Source organism: Solea senegalensis, linkage group LG17 (genome assembly GCF_019176455.1).
Source record: "Solea senegalensis isolate Sse05_10M linkage group LG17, IFAPA_SoseM_1, whole genome shotgun sequence".
Lineage (NCBI taxonomy): Eukaryota > Metazoa > Chordata > Actinopteri > Pleuronectiformes > Soleidae > Solea > Solea senegalensis.
In genome coordinates, this window is record NC_058037.1 from 4,145,465 (window position 1) to 4,160,421 (window position 14,957).

The window sequence follows — 14,957 nt, forward strand, 5'->3', positions numbered from 1 at the left end:
TGGAGTCTTGATGGGGGTTAAATTCTTGCTGTCACCGCAGGGCAACGAATTCCAAATCTTGCAAACGTAGTTGCGCTTTAAGTGGGGTTAAGTTTGAAATCAGCTACCACAACTGAATGTGACAGACTGAAGCACCTGTCAATCAAACAAACATGAGTCACAACTCTCTAGTAAATCTGGACTTTCCTCTTCTTCCTCCTGCTTTGTACATGTTGTTCTCTATCTCTATCCAAAAAACATAACAAATTAATTGCCTGAGATAGAGACAACAATGTGGTATGTGCAGAATGTAAATAGGTCAAAAATAATACTGAGAGCTATGAGAACTTCTTTGCAGCATAAGGTGCATAACCACACTTTGTCAACCGTACCAGTACATTATCTTTTGGTTCTAGCTTTATTTTGGCAACAAGAATTTGAAGAATGTATCTTTAACTTTGTTAAAAGTGCCACAAAGACATCAAACTGTGTTATGTATTAAAAAATGCTTGCTATGTAATGCAATGATCTTTTCTGCTTTTTTCAAATTTTTATGTGACTGGATATCTACTTCTAACGACTACTATTTCAATGGCACTTCAACCGCGGTGTGCCCACCCACAACACATGTCAATGTGGGAGTTGATGTTCAATCCTCTTAAACATTCCACACTCACCCAATAGTTCTTGTGTTAATTCAAATCCATTTCCTTAGAGAGAAACTTTATATAAACCAAAGTCAACCAAAAACCCAAAATAACCTCTGTTGGGTAATCTCTAGGAAAATGTCTGGCGGACAAAAAATGAATTGTTTAACTGACGTGTCTCTCACCAACAGTGTTATCCAAACTCAACTGCTTTTACAGTAACCCAACAGTCTGTCAGTTTATTGTCAACTTTAATGGACATTTATGTTTAAATATTCCGTAATAAAAAAACCCCACTGAATTTCTGAACTTCCTTCACCACAGTGAGTTCAGAAAAGTAAAGAGGAAACCAATAATACTCATGTCAATGACCTCCTGCCTGACATAACCTGGGTGTGTTCACTACACCAGATTTATTGTGACAGTTACGGTGACGTCATGCAGTTATGCAAACGATTACCAAGTACTAATTACACAAACTACATTGGAGGTAGCAACTGCCATGACAGAATGAGCACATTAGAGCAGAATAATAAGAGGTTGGTACTTTCAAAACATAATTAAATGTTCTATGAATGGCAGACCGCTCAAACTATGCACATATAAAACTATTAAGGGACTTTGGAGTGGGCACTAATCTCTTCTCAAGATAAGGCTATTATGTGTTAGCCCTCAAAAAGCAAAACAAAACAAAAAAAACATTAGGCTGACACTTAAATGCATTTAACTTGACCGGCCTTGGCTTCCTGCATCCATTTTTAAAATCCTTCTGCTGTTTTGACTGGCCGGGAAAACAGGCCTTCAAATTGGGTTAAGGGAGCTGTGTCTCCCTCAGGCTCCCTTTGCAGGAGCAAATGTGACAGCAAGGCGTGTTTAGGGATGGGTGGGGGGTGAGCTCAGCTCAAGGGGAGGTTGGCTGAGTTTTGCCCTAATATGGACACAGACTGGGGGGGTGGTGGGGTGCTTCTGGAAGGCAGGGCAAGAGGGGTGGGCTCTTGCGGTGAAAACCTGAACAGCACCACCACAATGGCAGCCTTACTTTCCTCTGTTGTGTCACCCATGCCCTTTATCCTTGCCTCTTGTGCCTCTTTCACATACCAGCAGCACAGGACTAAACTGTTATGGTTTACTAACTGCTCTCTAAACGCTCTGCACACAATGAAGATCTCTTCAGCAGTCAGGACTTACAGATTGGCACAGTGAAGTTTTAAGTACTCCCGATGCCCTCCAAAATGCTCTCACTCCGAAACCATGCACCGAATACAGTATCACGCACACTTAAGTCGGTGACACTGAAGCCCAGTGCTGAGTCTCTTTCTCTGCAGCAATACTCAGCTGCTGGCTCTGTGTGCCCTCCAGCTCAGCCAGCTGGGCCTGTTGCCTTATTTTACACTTGCTCATTACAGACTCACCACTATCCCTCCACATCTGGCCTCTGGTGCACAGAGAGGGAGAGACGGCGATAAAGGCGACCGCGACAAAAACTCACAGTGGTCATATTTTTCTGCACAGGGAGAGCTGAGGATGAAGGGGTGAGGTGGGGTGTGAGTGAACATAGTAAACAACTCAAAGAGGCTTCTGTCAATGCTAAGAAAGAGAAAGTGGGATGGAGAAACTGCCAAGGCACATACGAATGATGAAAAGAACAATAGACGGAGGAAAAGAAATCAAGGCAAAAGGCAAGTAGGAAAGTTAGGGAGGGCATTTGGTATTTAAATAGGAGGAGGGGGCAGAGGGCTGTCTGGCTACTAGTGGCCATTGCTGCATAGAGTGGGACTCCAGGCGTAAAAATTCCTCCTACGTCTTTTCTCAATGCCACTTCTGTTCTGCCAAGCCCTGCATGTCAGCAGCACTGCAGATACAAAAGGCAACCATGTCTGTGTGAAACTGACTTGTGTGAAACTAGTGTTAGCCAGGGTGTATGTGAGGGCATCAAACCATTCCCCACCACTACAGGCTCCTTTTCTGCTGGAAGGTGTGGCAAGCTAGCACGGCTATGCCCGAGAGAATCAAAGTGATGTGCAATTTCACAGATTTAGGTGATTTTTGTTATTGATTACTTTGCCTTTGGTTGGTCTCCGTGAACAGAAACGATGTTTTGCACTTGTTGCTGACAGTAGGATGGAAAGATAAAGAATTCTTTCAGAACCACTTATGTTTGGTGTTCACAGCTAAGAGGGAGGGAGGGAGAGAGAGAGTCATTCATTTCTGTGAAAACAAGTTGTAAAATGCAGGTGGTAAGGCACAGGGGTTTTCTTATAAAAACAAACTATTTATAGCTATTATATTACTATTTATTTAACGCTTGTACTGTTCCGACAGTGAAAGATCAGTGCAGGATCACATCACCAAGAATGACCGAGCAGACGATTCTTGACCTTTGTGGACCATGCAGGCCTTTGGTCTCTGTCATTGTACAAGTCTGTCAACCAAAGCCAAGTGCACTCACAGTTAGTCACGCAACAGAAGTAGGTCATACTTGCGTTTTTGTTTTCATCTTAGACCATTTTCACTTTTGTTACCTTCGCTTTGTGTTAATAGGTTGTATCTTATATCTTGGTTCAGCAAACAGGCAAATATCTACATGCAGTAATCACACTCGGAGCTGCTGCTGTGCTGCTCTAGTCCCTCCACTGCTTTTTGTACATTAATACAACCTCTTTACCAAAGATCTTCTTAAGTTAAACATCCTAATATTTATGCTCTCACGGACAGCCTGCTTGTCATGAATAACTAACAGCCGTAAATCTCTGGATTCCTGCACCTGCTGAGATCAGTGAGCGTGCTGCTAGGTTGCAAGAAGCCAGTCAGACAAGGAAAATATCCCGTCTGCCAGCTGAGAAAATGCAGAAATAGAAACAGGTGGAGTGGCAGAGCGGGGTACAGCCAGCTCACTCTGTTTTTTCTCAGTTCAGTACACTGATGAATATTCCTGCATCTTGCTCTTTTTACAGTCCAACTGAATATACTTTATAACTTGCTGATCTGGCAGCAGCAGCATTGTGTGACTCACAGGTAACGTCTTTACACGAACCAGAGAGCACAACTCACGGACCATAAGGAACATGTTATGTGAAACATGAAATGATCAGAATAAATCAATCTTGAGTAACATTTAAATTTAGTGCCATGGCTTTAAATCAAGCTTCGTAAACATATTTCAAGGCTTTCTGATTGCTTCCAGTGGCCTAGAAAGAATCATGCCTGGGGCATTTGTGCATAAATAAAGTGCCACAGCAAAGAAGCCCTTTGTTGAAAGTAGTAGGTGTACAAAATCGATAAGACAAATGGCGTGCATTTTAAATGACCCTGGTGTGTCGCTGCTCAGGTTTCAAAAACTACAGTTACTTATCAGGCATAAGTCAGCATAAAAGGCTCCCAAGGTCAAATGAGGGCAAAGCCAAAGTTGTAAAAAAAAAAAAAGGGGGAAAACAGAAAGACAAATATTTCTCATCACAACAGCGATCATAAAAAACACTTAAAAACATTTCTGTGTATTAACACACATTGGCAATGTGGTTTTAAAGTGGGAGGATTTGAAACACCCTTGGTAACCCAGAAAAATCTGTTTCCTATCATGGCACAAACCTTTAAATATTCCTGTGGAGAATTGTTACATAAACAAACAAGAAACTAAGGCTGAACATTTCAAGGAATGTATCTACTTAAGACTTTTCTCACATATATTATGATTGTCACTCTATTTGCGTCACTTCAGTTCAGTTTAATAGTTATTGTTATTATTTACTTGGATTAGTGACAATTATATTTTCTCTTTTTAGTAATAGTTACAAATTTGAAATGTAATGGAGCATTACCAAATTACACAAAAAAATATCCACTACTGTATATACTAATGCAAGGTTGAGAACTAAGATAATAAACTTTCCAGTGGGTGAATTAAAAACAACAATAAATTAAAATTTGCTAACCACGTTAGACACAAAATGAAGGCTAATTTATTGCGACAGATTACTCACCAATCAACAATTTTTTTTTGTTTTAATGAAAATTAATTCTCTACTTTCAGCTACATAAATGTGAGTATTTTCTTACCATAATATCTTTGGTTTATGGACAAAGCATCATTATTTTGAGGTTAAGGAAACACTGATTTACATTTGTCACCTTTATATTACACAAAAGTAATTGATTCAACCAGAAAATAATCATCAGTTTACCCGATAATGTAAATACTTATAATTTGTAGCCCTATAATAGCGATAACACAACTGAATAAAAAGCACACCCTCAGCACAACGCTAGTGATCAAGTGCACAGCAGACACACTTACACAGAGCTGTTGTCCCGCTGACAGGATGTGAGTATAAAAAGTGAAACGTGAGCAGGAAGTGTACAGGGTCACAAGGCAGCGCAGTTCGACGCACACTTGTTCTCACAGGCTCACAGACAGATAAGAACGACAGGCAGACGACGCATAGTTTGGGGTAAAACAGGAACCTGGAGGACAGTTTAATCCACATGTTATTTGACTGTGACACAGCCACAGCTGGCTACGCACACATACCACCTTTCCTGAGCAGAATGAAAACAGGACGGGGTGACACAGCAGGGTCAAATAATATTAGAGAATAATAATTATTAATTATTGCTGATGAATACAATACAATGGTGGCTTAAATGTTACAACACTGAGCTTTTAAGAGATTAGCTGTTACAACAGCACAGATTTGCCAGAATTACGAGATGGAAAGATCTCCTCATGTAAGTGAGTACCGAACAACAGCTACAATGACAATGTTGATTTGAGGGTATTTTTCACAGCAGACATTTTGATGTGTCACTGTAAGAAAAGGACAGGTGCTGTTTAACAAAGGCTGTGTTCTATTCATATGTCCAAATAAGTAATGACAGTGCAGAAGTGAGCCAGCATGCACAATGTGAAGAGCCTGAAACTGAAGTAGCTGAATGGAATGTGTCAAAATGTCTTTGTGAATAAGACATGATAACTTATTCCAAAGCCATTTGGTCCAACAATACAGCCGGCTTTGCTTGTGACATACGAGATCTCTATTTGAAATTGCAGGCATAGCACAATATCCTCGCCTTCAGGTTGGGCTGGGCAATAATTCACTAACAATATACATTTCTTAAAGTGTAATGTAGCGAAGGTTCAACTTTCAATAAAATATTTATGTATTACAAAGCAATTTTTGATAGTTTTAACTAAAATGTGTGAAATGTTTCTGTTTTTAACTAGCGTTAGTTGTTTTTGGTCCATTAAAATGTTTAAAATTGCAATGTACTATTTTCTTCAGATTTAATAATTATCGATTTCGACTGATTTGAAAATATTTTGAACACTTCTTGGCCATATCGCCCAGCCCTACCTTTAGCCTTTCGTTTTCAGTGGAAATGGGAGGCAGATTTGTAGAGCTAAAACTCAAGTTTAAAGTACTTTCATCAATCTGTTATTTACTTAAAATCAAAGCCGGTTAAGACCAGCAACAAAGTGGGATTCTCCAATGTGCCACCAGAGAAAGTGGTAAGACCATTTCTATAAATACATGGTCAAATAATAGAAACATGCAGACATTTCTGTTTTCATTTGGATGTACATAGTACAGTTTAGTTGCTATTACCAGATTAATCAACTCTGTCAATATAAGTAATAAGTATAAGTAATATAAAGAAAGACATTTTTCAGACTCAAGTCTTAGTCAGTGTAGTATTCTTGTAGTTATCACTATCACACTTTTGCTCACTGGAGATTTTTAACTCTATTCACTGTCACACGCATACATACAAACACACTCACAAAATCTGTTGGCTGAGAAAATGAGGCTCTATTGCCAGTGAGAAGTCTGCCGTGTTTTCTGTTCCAGCACAGATGGCAGCATTGGTTGAGTCAGCGTTGGCTGATGGTCCACTGGATGATTAGCTGTTGATAACGGGAGGAGAGCCGAGCACAAAGAGCCAGGAGCTGAAGAACTGGGAGACATCTTAGCCAGTTTGTTGTGTTTGAATGAAATAATGGCTTGAAGGATACTTTTAAACGCGAAAGGACAAATGAAGCCAGAAACATTTGCAGTATCTGCTTCAAATAATGTTTTTAAACTGAGGCAACATTGTATATGCAGCTTTTACTTTCTATTTATTTTCTCTTGTCGCAACAGTCATGTTCTCATTCTGTTGAATGAACACAGAAGGAAGAATGTTATGCCAAAATCTGACATGCATCAACAAATGTGAGATCAAATGTACATGAGACAGTCGCTCAACTGAGCTGGAACATGTGAAATAATGATTTAAGAAGGCGTCACAGTGCTTGTTCAGCACTGATGCACTGAGCGGCACTAGAGGCAGATGCTCTTATACAGAGTCAAGTAGCAACTTGTGATTGATAGCTGAACTAAAAAAATAAATTATTTTTAAATCACTGATGCTAGCAGTCTCATTTTGAGAGTTTGAGAACAGCCAAACTGCAAATATCACATTACCTCTATCCGGTCTGTTGAGACTTTAAAGTAGCACATTTCAGTAGATAGTAGCCCCTTTGTAATATGACTATAATGGCTAAAGTCATCATGTTTCACACATCAGAAGACAGTGTCACTGGCAGTTTGCTAACTGAGTTTAAATATGGATACTGCATTGCTTTGATCATTAGGCCAGTTTTGGTTATGATAGGGGTTGTAGGTCTTAAACTTTAAACCACAATATAAATATTAACACACAACATCTCCCACATGTTTACTACGGTTGATCTTCATGGATTCCTTACTTACTATATTTTCTCCAGACATTACAGCAGCGCCCTTGTTGTAAAAGTCTAGCAGAGCTAAATAAGTGCAAAAGAGCCTATGTGTTGCAACACAAAGGCTTTCCCCATGTGCTCGCCTCAGGCAACCTGTAATGCAGCAGCAGGTAAAAACCACAGTGAAATGCCACAGTTCGAGAGCGTTTGAGATGCCATATCCTGTTTTTCTGTTTTACACACAAACACTAAACGGTGTGAGAACAGCCAAACAAACTCACACTGCTCTCAGTTCTGCCAAGATTAATTTGTTAAGTCTGGCATGCATTCTGCTCTTTTTGGTGTTCTCCCATTAACTGTACCACAAAGCATCAGCGCAACATCTGAACCCTTTCCACGGTTCACAAGACGCACACAAAACCCAACAAGAGCTGATTAGTCCTTTTAAATTAGCTGCACATAACTAAGAATTAAATCATCAGTTGGATCATTGTGATTGTTGCCAAACTGAGCTTGCTGGAACATCTCTAGGATATTAAAGAAAACATTGAGCAGTTGACACTGACTGAGATGTTTAATATATATTGGGAGGGTGATAGTGCTAAATATAGGGGTATTTTGGTCATACAGAAAAAGACTTCGATTAAAGGCATAGTACATGGTTGTGAACAAAATGCCACATCATTCGTGGTTCTTTTTATATGTTGCCGTTCATAGTCATGACCTAGTATCTTGCTTTTGGGGGCTATATAAAGCCCTGCGTGCACCAACTTGTTTCCACCATCTAAAAGTGAATACTGCAACTCAGAGCTACGCTAGGCCATGCAAAAACACATGCAAAGCATTTCAACTTATTCCAAGAGAGATAAGTTTCACCCACAATGGCCATTGTTCACAGTATGTTGTAAGTCACTGAATTCAACCAGCATTCCAGAAATGCTGCAATTACAGCCTGGCATACTGACTGAAACAAAACACATACACACATGTGTGCACGTACTCAATCCCTCTCACACACACACACACGCCGTTGTTAGGGGATGCAGCTGTTGCTGTATGTCTTCTTCGACAAAAGAGCGCCATTTCAGTCCACTAAGAGCCACAATAAAACACATTCCTCTCACAGCTAACAGAAATTAGTATCTCAGCTGGCAGCATCAGATGTGCCACTCATTTTATGTCTCAAACTTCACTTTGGAAAATTGGCTGGTTAATTTGATGCACAATGGACATTTTATTCTTGAAGTCTATTCATGGCTGATTTCAGAGACAATCAATACTTGCAATGTAATAACTGTTCGGTACCACCATTTACACCTCAACCCTTCCAAGTCTTTAAGTTAAGGTTGGGCAATATGGCCAGAAAAGATTACTATCACCATATAAACCTTCATATTATTTCATAATGATAGTTACCACTAAGGACTGGACTGATTTTTGCACCTTAAATACTGAAACATGTGAGGTTAAACATCCAAAGCATTTATTTCAAAGTGGATCTGCACATGTTATAGGATCTGGATTCAGTATAAAAACAAACAATTGTTGACCTTGCAAGATAGAGTGGTGTATCGACAGTGGTATTGACACTGTGGTAAACTTGGTGAAGTGTTATCTAGTTGTATCATTGCCCAACCCTGCTTGAAGTGTTGAAATTAATCAACCATGGGCGATGATGTATTGCAGTTATTTGATATAATGAAGCGTGTACTACAGCTATATCCCATGAGGTGGGGCATAGACACTGGTGAGGTGCTGTAGTCTGGCATTTACAACAGCAGTCTGAGAGAAACATTTCACTGAGTTTGGAATATTGGGCTTTTGACTTCCACCAGTCCAGCAGGTTGAGATGTTTGAAATTCTTCAAACCTATGGCAATTGGCCATTTTACAATAGCTTTCATTGGACAGTTTGGATATGGATTATGTATAGATCTGCTATTCAGTTTTACCTAGTCAAATATCCACTATATAAAAATTGCTTAATCATGTCTTGTTCAAGGTAGCTTAATCCCCCCCTGGGATTATGTTTGCATAACATTATACATATCACAAACCGGAATTATGGACAGACTCATAAATGCAGTATAACTGAATTAAATTGTCGATATGTGAAAGATTTGAACTCATGGAAATCTGTAATATAACATTTTAAAACGGCACACCATGCAATCCATCCACCTGCTTGTCGATGATGTGCATGTACTTCACTGTTGTCAGGGAGTGTTGGACTTTAGACAGTTGTGAGCACACGGTGATTGAGGTTAAAAAAGGAGTTATTAAAATGTCATAACAACTTCAAACTAACCAGCACCCTAAAGAATGTGTCTCCGGTAATGTATTTTGTCCAAACGACTCAATATCAAACCAAAGCAGTGACTACATCACTGAGTGAGCTGACCATGAGGACATTCAAATAAAATGTGGCTGGAACTCTTTGCTTGTCTGCTACTTGTAAGCTAAGTTTGCTGGTTAGCCAGTCCGCCCGTTAGCCAGCACTGCTGCCAGGCAAACCATGGAAAAAGCTGGTTACATCAACACAAAACTCTAAACAACTTTGCTTTGATGTCAGAGTCTTCACACTCATGAACAGCGCTTTAACTCCACCGCGGAACTCATTTGCAGCGCTTAAAGTCGGCTGTTGCTAGCTAGCACGTTAGCGCTTTCCTCCCCGGCATCTCTTCCCATGTGAACTCGTTTGACAGTCACTGATTTCACTGACGGGGGAACACAATTCGGCACGACACGGGGAACTTCACGAGCCCACGAAAGACGAATAAAAGTTCACCAACGCCAAAAACTCACCGGTGCGTTGCTCGTTGTCAGTAGTTTTCTAGGAAGTAAGCACCTGAGCGTTGATGTGAGCAGGACTTTCACCGACCCTCTGCGCGTCTGTCCCCAGCAGCAGCAGCAGCAGCAGCAGCAGCAGCATACACATTCACACACACACATACACGGACAACAACACTCGCAGAGGTTCCCCCTCCCTGACGCTGCCAGCGGAGAAAATAAAGGCTCGAGTTTCAGACCACGCCCACTCGCATTTTAATTGGTCGAAATTAGGGACAATGCGAAAATAACCCAATAGAATTAGTTGAAGTTGCACTAGTAATGCGTCAGATTATGTAATTGTTCAGTAGTTTCTGACAATGATTCTTCTCAAAATTAAATTCAGGCTGGAAATGTGTGAATTTCCGATTAAGATCAGAGCACAACATAGTTATAACAGAGTCGCAGTTTTCCTCAATGACTAAAAATACTCAATATTCAATAACTACATTTAAAACATGAAAAATGAAGTTTCTGTATGGATTTCTGCGACTTACATTTCCCAATCATATTCATCTAATACTGTACATCAGTTGGCCACGTGTAAAGCAGGTATACTATGATATTAAATCTTGTTAATAACTTACATTTTCAATATCTACTAATGTATTAACTTATCTATTTTAATTAACTTTTCTTTTTCTGTCATTTGATAGCAAAAGTGAATAGCTCCTTTTGACTGTGGGTCAGACCAACCAAGCAATCTAAAGATGTGACATTGCAAAAAATAAAGATAATTATTCAAGTGAATAAACCACAGTTTAATAATAATAACACTAATAATACTAATACTAATACTACGACTTCTACTACTACTGCTAATAATAATAATAATAACAACAATAATAATAATAATGCTTACAGCCATTTTACAGAGTTGGAAATCAAAGAATGCTATGAAACCGAGGGCAGAAAGATAATTTAGCTTTTAAAAGTAATTCATTATCAATTAATAAGATAATGTTTGGCATTAGCTCATGCTCCCCTCACATAAATGCTATATGTAATGATTTTAATAAACTACATAGTATTTTTTTTTTAATCATTGTTGTTTTTATCAGTGTATTTTTAGTATCTTAATTCTCAGACAATTTTAGTCCTAATCTATTCTAATCATAATTTGGAGTGTTGTGGCTTTGACCGATGCAGTTTTATGTTATGTGTGGTTGTGTGTGGTCCGATCTGAATGAACTCCTGTAACCTCTGTAATATCCTGTGAAGGATTAATAAACTATACAAAGTATCTATCTATTTATTTATCTAATGCATAATGTAACTTTAATTTTAATTCAATTTTAATATACTTAGTAAGTTTTGACCAGTAAACTGAATGTGCCATTCCTCCAAAAACCTCTCTCATGGCCACACCACAGGGTCACAATTCAAACTGGAATCTACATCATAACAAAGTTCCTGCTTGTAACGGCTGGTCTGTGCCTGCAGTAAGATTGATGGATGAAGTCAAAGGCGAGTTTGAATGAGGTCCTGCATACTTGGCCTTTGGGGCTGCAATGCAAAGGAACACACAAACACACTCACACATATACTGTAGCTCACTATGCAAGGCTACACTGACATTACCAGGCACATTCTACAATTATGATTCAAAAAGCTGCATTGACTCTGATATGATCATTCTCACCCATGTCACATGACTCTGTGATGTATTTTTATCCAGTCCCCGGCTGCATACTGAATCACAACTGACAATCAAGATTTTTGTGTCTAAACAGCACTGAAAAAAACTCAGATATGAGTCACTTGGTAATGGGTATGCAGTCGCAGTCCCCTGTGTTTTGCCATAATGAACCCCAGGCTTTGTGATTGCGGGAAAAGTAAGATGCTCATTGCAATAAGCAGTGTCATCCATGGCATGCACAGGGTTAAGACACCTCCACAGGACTGTAAGGGCTATTTAGGTCAGATGAAGAGAGGTCAGAGTACAACCATGTGTTCCACAACAACTGTTTTTTGTGGAATCAAGTCTCTTTTATAGTAACTCACTCACACCAAACACACAATGATATACACATAAAGATGCGTGTTATTCGGTCCTGCCCTCCTAGTACATGTAACACTGTCTTGTACCTGCAAGGGATACTTGAGTAAAAGTACAAGTACTGTGTCTTACCAGCAAATTACTTTGTTAGAAGTTATAAGACTGAAGTTTTTTTATATTATTACTAAAGTAAAAGTGACATTTACTGTGCTTCAGTATCAAAAGTCATTTTCTGTTATAAAATGTGCTTAAGTTTTAGAAGTGAATGTAAGAGTATTAAAAAAGTGAGAAGTTAGGATCGAGCCATGGTGGATCAGTGGTAGGGCCAGTTGTCTTTCTACTGGAAGGTTTTGGGTTCAATTCAATTTGACGCATAACTGTAACTGCAAAACTGTAGTGTAAAGCAGCTCATCAAGACAAGAAAAGCTCTATATACTGTAAATACAGACCATAATACCACACATCACAAAGAGAGTTTGAGGAAATATAGTGGAGTAAAAGTAAAAGTTGCTAGAAATATAAATAAATTAAAGTACAGATACATGAATTATGTACATTACAACACTGATATCATGCAATTATTCTCTTATGTGTAGTATCGATTGAATTATGTCACCATCAGTTGCCAGGGTAACATGTATGTAACTGTGAATGACAGACAGCTTTATGCAAATACACTATGACAAACAGTGAGGTATTTTAACAGTAAGAGCAAAGTTGAGTGACATAACTTCATTTCACTCTCTGAGCAGCAGATCAACTGACTAGACTGAAATCATAAGAAATCTAATGTATCATGAAGCTAAAGGTTGTTGGTCCCACTGTTCATTTTTGATCATTTAAAACACAAGTGATTGAGGGAGGAATAATGCAGAACTGAGCTTGTGTAAACTTGTCAAAAAGGGACATCTAGTGGTGACTCCTGGTAGTTCTCTTTAGCTGATGCAGAGCAGAAATCACAGATATTGCACTGAATGGCCCATTTTTTATACACGATTAGTGAAATTATAATAACTCCAAAACAGTGGTTTATTAAGTGGCTCCAACCGTGGTCCATGTATGACTGACCACTTTCTGGTGCTTACAGAGAGACACAGTACAGGTCTGAAAAAGTAGATTTTTTATATTTTATGATATAATTATACAATTGTGTTGTTGCTCCTCAATCACCTCAAGTGGATGCTTTTATACAAATGTTCCCACAAATGTTTAGGACCCTCAAACATCTCAAGATCTTACACAATGTGCTGATTTATTTATTCATTATTGCTATAACTCTTGTTCATTCACATGCTTCTGCAATTAATGACCAGTCTAAGAGGAACATGATGGCCAATCCTACTAAAAAAATCTTAGAAAAGATTTAACAAAATAATAATAATAATCACTTTTATCAATTTAAAATACCACAGTAAACTACAAACAACCTGTGGGTAAAGTACATAGAAAAACAACACTCACTTACCTAATAATATCATATACAGTATTGGGTTTACTTCAGTTATGACACCTCTTCAGTGCAAGTCAAAAACTTGCATATTTAGACAAACAAATAAAATTGTTTTGCAAATAAAAACACATTTTTCTCTCCACAGCAGAACTAAACAAAGAACAAACCCTGAGCCTCTTGGTGGCAGTAGTTCACCACACTGCTGACTCAGCTGATTCTAAGTGTATCTGTGCAGGTCTGGACTGAATTGAATAAAATGCTCATCATCTGTGTTTTAACACGCGATACACAACAGCTAATCCAGTTTTGCAGAGATGTATGATCTATAGTTTGAGCATTAGAAAAATAACTTGTTTTGGTGCTCGTCAAAGCTCTTAACGGCTTCTCTTAAATGCTTTCTCATCCACGTCCCACGGTGCCTGCTCAATTATTTATACTTTATGCTTGAAGATTTATGAACATAATGCGACTGCAGCAGGGGTTTGCAGTCACCTAATAGGATTTTAAGTTAGTCGTGTCCCTGAGCAAGGACGACAAAATCTTATTTACTGTCTGCACTAAACGACTCCCAAGAGGGGGATCAGAAATTAGCTTAATACAGTGATGTAATGCAGCTGTTGTTCCCAGGAGGAGGCAAAGAGGTGGCATAAAATAATACATACATCAGTTTCAGCATCTGAACCACAGGGGTGGAAGCGGTTGAAAAAAACAAACAAATGCCATGTTTGTGAACCTTTCTGTTTGCCCTGAGCACTGTGGAAAGCAGAACGACCGTTTATGCCATTTTCATCTTTCAAAGTCCACATTGCAGAGGCATTTCCCTTAAATGGACTATATTCCCTGCAATTCAGATTTATTTTCACAGTTTTAGGATTAATTATTGTAAAACCCTAAAAGGATAAACCTTACAGACAATAGACGTAAAATGTATCTTTACAATTAAACTAAAGTTGAGACTTTCCAATATTTAAAGCTGCAGTGTGAAACATTTAAGTGAAAACAAATGTCTGTTACATTGTCAGACGAGTTCACACAAGTGGCAGTGGATTGTTTTCGTGTCTGTGGAGACACAGAGTGACAACCGAACAGCAACACTAGCAAAGTGAGACAAGTGAGCATTTTTTTTGAAAAATGAGGGCGGTGAAACAAATGTTGAAAGAGAACTTTAGGTTAAGGCATTCACCCCAGTTCTCTGAAACAACTGAGGCAGCAAGATACCGAAAGCAATGTGAAAAGAGTTGGAATATGGACCGAGTGTCGTCCTTTCAGAATCCTCTGCAGACTCACCTGAGGCGTGGGCCAAGTCTTTATTTATTATATTTATTATTGTTGCTAT

General features: G+C 38.8%; 1 protein-coding gene across 2 annotated transcripts in view; it reads right to left on the bottom strand.

The window, feature by feature from the left end:
- The window catches only part of fam49a (family with sequence similarity 49 member A), a 30,583-nt gene extending 20,283 nt beyond the window's left edge, over nucleotides 1-10,300 (bottom strand). Inside the window, exon 1 of one of the 2 annotated variants that reach the window (XM_044048730.1) lies at nucleotides 10,149-10,300. The gene's annotated coding sequence lies outside the window, so the exon portion shown is untranslated. The remainder of the gene's footprint in view (nucleotides 1-10,148) is intronic. The other variant, XM_044048732.1, reaches the window with a different exon arrangement.
- Nucleotides 10,301-14,957: the final 4,657 nt, after the last annotated feature.